Raw genomic sequence first — 10,823 nt, 5'->3', positions numbered from 1 at the left:
ATATATATATATATATATATATATATATATATATATATATATATATATATATATATATAGTTTTTCAAAAGTACACATCAAATTTGTTATGTAAGATTGAAAGTTTCATTTAATCTTACAAAATATATATAGTCAAAACAGGTGAATACTTTTATTTTTTTGCTCATGGCGCATGGATTAGCAAAGTGTATTAATAGAACTTGAACGTCGCAGATTTCCAATGCAAACATAAGGGAAAGATACACTGAATGTAAATATACAGAGGGGGGTGGTGGGCAAGAAAACTGTCTGCGTTTAAATCCAAACAAACGATAAAGAAAACAGTCCGGACACATTTGCAGGGATGAATAAGCTGACGTTGATTTTTTTTCTGCATCAATTATAATTTTCTTTTTTATCTTATCATTTTTATAAGTTTAAGATAATAACTTAAATGGGCAACTTATATGTCCAGTTAATGTCTTCATATGCATATATAATTGAAGAATTTGGTAGTTTTATAACAATCTTTTATGAGAATAAACAAGAAATTATTAAATTTATATAAAATTACCTACCGGCATATCTTTTTTATCACTATTTTGTAACCAAGCATACATTATTCACGACAACAAATTAATGTCAAAAAGTAATTAAATTGTACATGGTTGATACAAATGACATGATATCATAAAGTGACAATATATGTATAGTTTATGTCATTATTATACAAATAACAGTTTAATTATTTTTCTCTTTTGTCTGAAGTTTGAGTTCATACCTAACGTTTTATACATCCGATCACGATAGCACGAAACTCTCTGTCAAAGAGACTGTATATATAAGGATTTGCTGCACTGCTGATTAGATACGACACTTTGAGCGAAAGGAAAAGATTAATATCCATAGTATGTTCCTCAACATCGAACACCGAAAAGTTTTGTGTGTGGTCGTTGTATATCATAAGAACAATTGTCAAGGAGGGAACAAATGAAAGAAGCATGATGACAAACATCACGAAGAACATGACATGGGTATAGAGTGAGTGGTGTGTCCTTACAGTTTGTAGTAAATACTTTGGATAACACGTTTTATCCTTGTTTACTTGAAATCTACTCACAGATATATCAATGGATTCAAGTTGCTCGATTGATTCATCTTCTGGGCGAGATTCCATTTGATGAGGGATGTCTCTTTCTAGATTATCATTTTCAGAGTTTCTGTCTGCAAATGGGCATTTCATGCATACAGTAAAAAAATGTTTATTTTTTGTTTTATTGTAACTGATAATGATATTATTTTCAGATCGTCGAAGCTTTGTGCAAAAGACGTAAGCTATTCTTACATTGAAAAACAACACACAGACAAACATACTAACGATTCCAATGATTACAACAAACGAGTGGATCACTTCAAATGTCGGATCTAGATGTTTTGAAATGGTACAGATGGATCCCTTTATTGAATTGTTGTATTTAGAAGGCAAAGGAACAAAAACAGTTCCACTTGTAACAAGAACTGGAATGTTTAAAATTCCACTGAGAATAAGTATAGTCCACACAATAGTCCATTTCTGTCTATCTGATAGTGGTTGTCTATTTATTTGACAAATTATACGATACCTATCATAAGCGATTGCAAACACCAAGAAAACTGAGGCAATAAAAATCCAACAAATGATGTGAAAATGAATTTTGCACAGAACGTCTGAAAAGAAAAGAACATTTCGGCATAGGTTTAGGAGGACACCAAAGGAACACACTAAACTGGCAAGAAGATCCACAAAGGCAAGGATCGGAATGAAAAAGCGCCCTTTTCCTGAAATTTTCTTCGTCTTGTAAACTATAAGCACCGTTGTATTTCCAATGGCACCTGCCATACAACAAATACTTATGAATACAATTGTGGGTATTAGAGTTTGAATCAATGACCAATGCCATCTGTTTAAGTCACTGCTGTTCATCTTGATTAACACAAAGCGTATGGCTGTAGTAGGGAGTTTTGTAGAGAATATGAAATATTCTGGAAAGGCCTCTCAGTTTATATACTGAACTGAATGTAATGTTTAAATGCCTATCATGAATTTGCACTTGGACTTTAACTATAAGATATGTATGGTATTGTTAATTGATTTGAACATTGAAACCAAACTTTTATTAAGTTTTTTATGATAAGGTCTTCCTCCAAAACCTTCAACCTCCTTTATAAAATCTCCTTGAACAGGTTTATGAATTTTCCAAATTTGAAGTTCATGTGCCTTTTCACGTACCAAATTCTGTAAGTCTAATGCATGAATAATCGTAAAACAAATAAGTAATTAATATCAACAAATATATTGTTATTATTTATGTAATACCCGTTTCTTGTTTGGCACAAATGTCTGCTATATTCATTGTGCGGGCTCTATACAATTTTGAATGATTTAAAAATGCCGGAATGACCAGACATAAAACATTTAAAAAAAATGATAATAAAAATAAATGTTTATCCGAACGTTTTGTCTTCTTCTTTTTTTGTCAGCAAGACTAAGGTTTGTATGAGTTAATATAAAATTAAACAAATAACTTGAGATCTGTATTCCAGAAATATTTTTTTTTATAAAGATTAATTCGAAAACTAGATTGCATTGTAGTACTTTTTCACATGTAACACACCTTTTTGATTTTTGAAAAGGTAAATGTAGCAACTGATATGTAACGCATTATTTAGGTATAAAAGGAATCATCTCATAAATTATCGATGGCTGTCCAAAAATAAAATCGTTCAAGGTCCGTTGCCATGGCGGACAATTTCAACTTGTTTTTTTAACATACACAAACAAAAACCAATAATTGGACTACAGTACCAATCTGACCTAACCTTACAGAAAGTAGACCCAAACTTCACCCTGCGTTTACTCTAGGGATTACTCTTGGTATACTTTGGGTTTACTAGAGCAGACCCAGAGTTAACTCTGAGTAAACCCAGAGCGAACATAGAGAGTAAACCCTGATTAGAAGTATTGAAAGCAGACGCTACATGTGTATTTGAAATATACAAGGGGCAAGTGTTATATGCAGTAAGGTGGAAAGATAAAAGTTGGGTCTGCTTCACACTTCAGTGGGTAAAGTAGATCCAAAAATCAAACCCTGAGTATACTCAAAGTAAATTCTCAGTGGGTGCAAATTTTCAAAATGCAGGCCCCGGAGCAAAACCAAAGTAAACACAGAAAGTACACCAAAAGTTCAGCTGGGGTCTGTTTTGGTGTAATTTGGATCTGACTTGTACTGCATATTTCATATTTCCTCATTACTTTTTGTCTAACACAACTACAATGTTTGAATGTAGGTAAAAATACGTATGTTTTAATTGTAATTTGGTAACGATTTAAGCCAAAGTCGCTGCTAGGTGATTCACACGGGCATTTGTACCATAAGAGAGATCCTTTAGACAATTTTGCTGTCGCCTGCTTTAAAAAAAATCCGTATTGGCGCGTCCTAATACGGCATTAGTCAAGAGGATTGTTAACATCTACTTGCTACTGATAACACGCCGAAATATTGACATACACCTGTCCCAATGGCACCCATTTGCATATCACTATTTCCTTAATTTACGATTTTTATGTTGTACATGTATATTGATTTATAACATTATAAATGAATTATGTGACCTTAGTTACTACAATGACACTGTACCACATATTGAAAAAAAGGATTTATAAATGCTAAAATACAAATTTTAAAATCACACAAGGAAACATGGACAATATAGACACGGGAAGAAGGAAATATTAACCAAGCGCACAGATGGCTTAGAAATTAACCTTTACTCCAAACTTGTTGAATTTAGGATAAATCATATCTGTCATCAAGTAAAAGCGTTTAAAATTACGTTTTCTGTAAATCAAAAAAATGTAGTACGGGCTTGGGATCAGAAAAAACTTCCGTATGTTTGGTAAAAATTGCGGACGGTGATATGTATAATAGGTGTTGTTTGAAATTATAGAGCTTTGATCCATATTCTGTAAGCGTATTTAATTAACATTTGGTTTTGGATTTTATTCAGCGTGTTTGGTGGCAGGTGGATTCCGCATAGTTACAAGTATATAACTAAATGTACATTGCTATATATAAATCCAATACATATGTATTTAATACATTTGATAGGTCCAATATCATGTTTGCTTGATATTGAACTTTTACCATATTTTACATTTTAAAATTCTTGTTTGGTTGAAATATCTTTTAGTTATAATTTAATTTAAGAAATATTAACTTTTATTACGATGCAACACTTAAGAAAAAATGGAATACAAAACTACTTGCAGGAATCAATAACAATAACACAAAACTTTAATCATAAAATCATCAGAAATTGTCAGGGCATTGTATAATGAATCAAAAACAATAACATATAAAATGAAAACAATCAGACATAAACTAAAATGGTAATGTATTAAACTATGAAATTATAATTATAACATAATTGTCTGTAAATGATAGTTTTCTTTATTTTCCAATTTCTATTTCTTTGATGAGAATCAAAATTCATATAATTTTTTTCATTAAAGCGTTCAAGTCAGATAAGATATGTCTTCGAAACTACTTAACCAACAAATTAGTTTAGCATTAGTTACTTGGATCTCTCCTGCATAATGATAACGTTTGAAATAACACAATTCACGAATTACCACAAATCAACAAAATTACGCACAAAAAAGTTTCGAAGCAAAATAGTAAACAATCAAACATTATGTTTTGTTTTATCATTTATGTAATAAATCAATGAATGTAAGCTTAAAAAACACAGTAAATCGTGGGGTTTTTTCAATCAGAAATCAAAGTTTTAAAAACATCCACAATTTTTTAATTAGGACTACGTGTTAGTCTCAAAATCCATTTTTTTTGTTGGGTTTATCTATGACGTTACTTGGAATTTGAATACAGTGTCACATCTTCATTTTTACATTAAATTTATGCTTTATTATTTCCACAGGAAACATAAATTTACATGCAAAACCGGTGATAACAATATTCAAAGCAGCCATTCTAAATTTTCACATTTTTCATATTTGCAATGAGGCATTTGATAAACATAGAATACTGATACATATTATTGTTTGTTTTTTCTTCATCAATATTACACGTGCCGTCACAGTCTGTTCCCGTTTTAATGTTCACACTATAAACATATAACATTTTGAGATGATGTAAGAAACATTAGTTCAAGAGGCTCAAAGACCACATTGTCCACTTTTAAAGAAATAATAGCCAAAACTCGGATTTAATCAAATCCATGTTATCGAATACAACATAGTTATACAATAAAGTATGATAGGTTTTGTTCAGAATTTTTTTCTCTCAATATCTTTTTATGTTAATTATTTTTTTCCTTTTCGAATTTAGTTTTTTGAAAGGAAGCTTTTTACAGATTATTTTTCTGTTTATTTTTATAATGATAGATTCAACCCTCTCCTACAGTGTATCAACCCCTATCCCGGGGATTCATTGATAACAACAAGCTTAAATCAACATTACATAATGTATGTATCATCATAATTTCAGCACTTTTCATGCCCAATGTTTTTTTTTTCTCTTTTTATCTCTATGAAAATATTTGATTCGCTATCCTTATCTGGTACAATGACGAAGTGAAGTTTTGGCTCTTTATTTGAAGAAATCTAAATTCCGTGTACAAAGTGCACTCTTTCTATGCTTGGTTGAAATTTGTTTTTACAATATTTGGAACAGTACGCAACGAGCTGGCAGCGATCACATCTTTTGAGGTTTTCGAAACTTCCGCAAGAAGCACAAGAATAAGGTGACTATTTTTGATTGTGAAGTTCTTCAGGAAAGCTCAAATAGACATTACATCGTCTTTTCGTTCATTGTTTTTCGAGCTTTTGCACAGTTTTTCATGTGACTTTTGCTAATCTTTCATCTGACTGTTTAAGCTACAGTAGCTCACGATGTGACATTTTGAACATCTCGGCATTTTTATGTAACGTGCAAGGGGGTCACTGCCTGTGATCCCCGCGGGCCCGTACCCGAGATAGAATCGGATAGCCCTGGTTGCTGCCAATATTTACAAGTGCAGACTTCTATCACCGCTCCTGAACATATATAGGGACTCAACGTTACGCAGGCAGGGATGACCGCACACCTACGCAACTCAACAGGTACCAACGTTAACGCAAGCAGGGATGACCGCACACTTGCGCCAACAGCTCAAGCTAACGCAAGCAGGGAGTGCCGCACACTTGCGCTAGAAAGGCCAGAACACCAGCAGGGATGACCACACACTAGTGCTCCGCCGCAACCACCACCAATACAAGCAGGGATGACCGCACACTTATATTAATGCGATACAGAGCAGGGATGACCGCACACTCTGTATCGTAGGTTATTTCACACGAAGATTAGAAAGAGCAGGGATGTCCACACACTATCCGTACCTGTCCAAGTTTAACCCCAAACAGTCGTTTTTAGATCCGCAATTGACACTGTCCCTATATATGTGCCGGCCTAAAATAATTCATAGTATCTTAACACAGGAAATCAAAAATAAACAAACTAACTTAACATAACCCAAAAATACTTATACATAACAACTTATTTACATAGAATATTTATTATTGTACAAAAAGTAATTAGCAAACTCATTGGTCATTATTGGGAACATTAATTAAATTATCAAAAAATCAATAAATCAAAGGGGAATAACTCTAACCAAAAAAATACATGAATAAGCTGCCCGCTTCATTTACTTTTCCAACTCCACACGTTTCGCACTTTGTTGTCATTTTACCCTGAATAAAAAGAAAGGTTGGAATTATCTTTAAGTCCATTAACTTAATATTTATTTGATGATTGCCATACCGAATTTGATTTTCTCTGGAATTGAGTGGACATGGTGCTACAAAAAATCTGAAAGGATCAGTTTTTAGATTTATGATCACAACAAAAAAAAAGGACAAAAAATGAAATTCTGAGGATGAGAAAAAAGAGGTGTACATTTTACTTGTTTGCATTGTGACAATATCGTAATCGTATCTGCTATTTAAGGACAGTACAATATATATAAAAATGATAAAGTTTTAATTTATTCTATCTATTCATATAAGGAACCAAACACAAAATAAGAATATCATTGTCATATATTTATTTACAAAAACGTCATATTTTTAACAATTTTTGAAAGGAAAATTTTAAAAAATTTCAATCAAATTAGCTAAAAAAGTTAATCTATCACTGTATATTTAGGAACTATATAAAATTTAAAACGGAAAAAGATAAATCACATAGCATCGCCAAACTTTGTGAAATGCAAGATAATAAAGGAAAAATAACGTAAGTAAGTAAGATTTCAAGAAAATTGGTATATTCCCAAAGTATATTAAAACTTAGATTGAGTATTGTAATGATATCATATTTACTAAATAATGACCGGATATGTTGTTTACCAAACCAGTTCGTGCCAAGTGCTTAAAGCAGACATGAATTTATAAAAGCATTTGCAATTGGTCGCACATCTTCGCTAGCCAAGGGTTTTCGGTCCGCTTTGCTCCCCATAAACCCTTGGCGGATTTCATTATGAAAACTCGGTGACAAGCTCCGCTTTATGATTGGCTGCAGCTGCGAGTAGCTGATCCAATCACAGTGAATGTAAATATAAACTTTAAAAGAAAACACATGTGGGATCTTTGGTAAAACATTCGGTGCTTTTATCAATTTGAGACACAAGTTCTCGAGTACAGTGCTTCTCCAACGATGGTCTAACAAGATCGCTTTAAAACCTATCTATTTTACTGGGATTGAACATGTAGTTCTACAAACTTGTCAAGGCTCGCGTGATCATGGTGATCAGCATGGGAAGTAAACATGGCGAATTTAGAAGTTGCCTATCCCGTTAGTTTATACGTTCCTGCTTATTTTTATTGCCTTTAAAGATTCAATTATCTTCGTTTTATTTAATTTCGTTGGTCCGCAATATTAACGACAGCGATACCTGGTTTTATGACATGAAAGCTTTCATATGAATCGGCGACTTTCTCACTCCCGGTCCGTACAAAACACAATGAATAAAACATTCTGTGCTTTCTCTTGGTTATTACTTAATTCATATTTAACATGTTTAATAGCATCGTTAATTATGTTCCGACATTCGGTAGTCAACATGTTTTTAAGTTGTATTAATACCGTAGTGTATATATAACCCGTTGTTTAATTCGATTAAAATGAAATATGCAAGGGGCGCAACTCAAGTTGCTCGTTAGATAGCGCCACCACGTCACCGAGTTTTCGTAATGAAATCCGCCAAGGGTTTACGGGGAGCAAAGTGGACCGAAAATCCTTGGCTAGCGAAGATGTTGGTCGCAATAATAGTTTCGATCGCTTCACTACTGCCACTGTGGTATATAATTATACCGATTGAGAAAGTTACGGTCGGTTGCTTTCCGACGAGGCATTTACGTTGCACGTACTTCTAAATGCATGAACCACTCATTTTTGTAAAATGTAGTACTAGAGAATAAATGAAATACAAAATATATAATTATTCTTTGAAAGGAATCTAAGGTATCCGTATTTTTTTGCACAGACAGTTTTGTCTTACTTTGCATGCATATCGAACACGTGTGTCATTCATACAGAGTTCATAAAGTCTGCATCTTCTTGAAAACCCCGGCGACACTACATCCAACACAGTAGCTACATGTAAATGATAGTAAATCCAATAGAGTAACAACGTTTCTATCCGTCTGTTCCTTCAAAAACGCCCCGTTTCTAAAATCCATGCGATAATTGACATTGCTCGATCTGCCACAGTGTGTGGTTTGCGCATGTGCGATGTTATATACACAGGAAAACGGTCTTGTTTCGTCGTTTATTGGATATATCTTGCCAGTGCAGTTGTTGTCATCTTATTTTTGTACAAAACGCATGTTTACAAGTCTTTTTGTCCAAGGTAACGTGTTCGGGTGTATAAAATTCCTGAATGCGGTGAAGCATGAATAGTACTCACGGCCTTATAAAGAGGGTGTGTAGCGATGAGCAGAACAATAGAAATCGACAACTAATATGGCCGTACTGAAATTATGCGTATTTATGAATTCATGTCAGCTTTAGCCAAATAGAAACAAAACAATACTGAAACCAATCGAAACCAAACCAAACAATTTAAACGTGTGAGACGAAACAAAACCAAATAAACTAAACCAAATTAAACTAACAAAACAGAATTAAACAAAACTAAATATCAATAATGACTACATAGAAGAGAAAATACATTATCAAACCATATATATATATATATATATATATATATATAATTTTATAATTTTACTTTATCAATCAGGTCATATAATGCACTTTTTGGCAGTTTATGACGACAGACGTGACGCTATAACTTCAAAATTAAATATAAAAAAAATGAAAAAAAAAGTATATACATTGTATGTTCTAGGTGATCATTTGTGGTCATTAACAGCCATATGAATTTTCAATGATAAAGCTATTGAAAATCAGACTAGCGTTAAAAAAGAAATAAATGCATTGGCCTCGTAATTTGTGAACAGCTATTGATCTTTGACATAGCTGATAATGTAATGTTTCGGTTCTGGTGAAGATAACATGTAAGCATTGCCTGACTAAAAGTAATAAATATGTAACAACTTTATGAATATGTTCATAGCGTTCGTTATATATAGTTTACCATTTGCATAAAGATACCTACATTTTCTTAGAAAAGTGCTTGCATATTTTTTTTCAGTTCCACTTAGAAAGTAAATGGAACTCATCTTATCTCAATATTTATGCATTTCTCTGATTCATAAAAATGTCCAACTGTTAAATTAAATATTTTTACAATTAAGAGATAAAAAAAAAATACTGTTAAAATTTATTCTTGACGATCTGCCTCTCTTTTCACACTTTAAAATTCTCAACCATTTTACAAAATAAATTATGGACGGCAGTTAAAAACGAAATTTCGAATCGGTAAATAGCGATTCGTTCCGACCGATTAGGACAGAACAAGTACTAATCATTTTCTCGAGAAGATAAGATATCAATGTCTTGAATATTTTAAAATTCAAATTTTGTAACTTAAATTATGATAGAAATATTTTTTTAAATGACAAACCAATTACTGAATTTGAACGGGTTGTTATCGATCAAACCGACTAACTGGCCGTTCCTATATATTGTTTAACTCTGACAAGAAAACTAAATGTGTTTACTAGACTTTTATTTAGACCTTTGAATAAAAAAATACCATTAGTTTAAAGTATACTGTTTATAATAAGGACATATTTTTATAATGTATTTCTGTTCATGGATTTTTTAATCTCTGATTGAAAATATTGTTGATATCTCACACAACCTTTTATAACTGCTTGAAACCTTTTGTCAAAGAGACTGTAGATGTATGGATTTGTTGCATTGCTTATTAAATATGACGTCTTGACGAGAATTAAAAGGTTGACTTTAAGGTCATTACTCTTCATTTACTTAGCAAGATTTGTTTTGAATGTTGCTTTATACCATTACAGCTAAGTTGTTGGATATTAATACTAAGAGTTTATTGACTTTAAGAAGTTTTAAGTTTATATCGCACCTTATTTGATTTTTTAATTGACACAGTTGACTGTAACTGATCAATATACTGAGGAACTAGTGAAATAAAATGTCAAACAAAGACATGGCTCCCATAAAGATTAAATCAGCGCGAGAATTCAAGAATTTTAATACTTCCAATACTGGTGGATCAAACAAAACAAAATTTTCTGATTTGAGAACAATAAGAATACTTCAGATAATATCCTTGTGTTGTATTCTTTTAATACTAATCTAATTCTTATATCA

Source organism: Crassostrea angulata, chromosome 4 (assembly GCF_025612915.1).
Source record: "Crassostrea angulata isolate pt1a10 chromosome 4, ASM2561291v2, whole genome shotgun sequence".
Lineage (NCBI taxonomy): Eukaryota > Metazoa > Mollusca > Bivalvia > Ostreida > Ostreidae > Magallana > Magallana angulata.
Note: the sequence above shows the minus strand (reverse complement) of the source record.